Source organism: Vollenhovia emeryi, unplaced genomic scaffold, assembly GCF_000949405.1.
Source record: "Vollenhovia emeryi isolate VEMERY1.0 unplaced genomic scaffold, V.emery_V1.0 DF939204.1, whole genome shotgun sequence".
Classification (NCBI taxonomy): domain Eukaryota; kingdom Metazoa; phylum Arthropoda; class Insecta; order Hymenoptera; family Formicidae; genus Vollenhovia; species Vollenhovia emeryi.
In genome coordinates, this window is record NW_011967162.1 from 904,642 (window position 1) to 905,991 (window position 1,350).

Below are 1,350 nucleotides of genomic sequence, written 5' to 3' on the forward strand. Positions count from 1 at the left end.
TTTTTCCATATAATTAATTTTTGACTCAAAAAGTGAAACTTATCTTTGAAAGTTTATAACTAAGGAACTTTTACAAAAATATGTTTAATTCGCCATCGTCTCCATGTTACAGCCTGGGCATGACAGTTTCCTTACGGACGGCATGAAAATATCTTTTCTGAACCCTATCTGAGAAGAAAAATGAAAGAAATTCCTGTCTTAATGTAACAGAATGAAGTTTTACTGACCTATAGTTTTTCCAAATAGCAAACTGACGTTATTTATCGTCATATTGACATTGAAATTTTTCACATTTCGACGTGACAAACGTCAAAATGACAAATAACGTCATCAACTTGCTACCTGGGTTCTTTGTATCACTAAAAAAACCTAATAAAACTTATCTCAAAATCGCACTTCAAAAGCCCAACCACTTCATCTTTTTTTTAAATTGAAATCTTACACATTGACTACAGGAAAGATTAGACTCGTTTTTCTATTTGGAGGAATTTTTTGCATTTTTTTTCAGATAAGACTCACAAAGAAGAGATTCTGTTTGACGCCGACCGTAAAGTACCTTGTCTCGCTTGTCAGACTGTAACATAGAGACGACGAATTAAAAAAAATTTTTTTAATTAATTTTTTCAGATAAAAGAAATTTGTAAATATTCCTAAAATTACACTCTTTCAAAGACATTTTATGACTTTTAATTGAACAAAAATAGTTATATGAAAAAGATTCTTAAAAATTCTCCTTCTTTTATTCGTTTCAGGTGTATGTATTCTTTACACAGTAAAAACTACAATGTTAATATTAACATTACACAGTAAAAACTACAATGTTAATATTAACATTATAGTTTTTACTGTGTAATGTTTTTCATATATTTTAAGTTAAAATAACATTCATCACGTGTGTTACTTTTTGGCAAATAATAAATATTAATTAATTAACACTATACTTCACATTTATGTTTATGTTCTTTTAACCATAAATGTGATGTAATAAAAAAAAGACAGGATAAGTAAACTGTACGAATAGTTACAAATTAGTTGAAATAATTTTTAAGAAATGTCGACATTACATGTTTTTGTTCATTTTATGAGATATTATAGTTGCGTTAAAAGAACTCAAAGTAATATTCAATTTTTAATTGACGTACATAAAGTGTCAAGTTATTATGTTAACATAAAAGTGTTACAAAAATAATAACATATCCGTCTTATGTTAATTTTACATTGAAATAACAATCAAGTCTTGGTAACGCAAGAAAATTTTTACATTTCAACACACGATTTTTTACTGTGTAAGTGATGAACGACGCTTGATAATTTTTTTTAATCGAAATATTAAGATTTAGGATCGCGAAG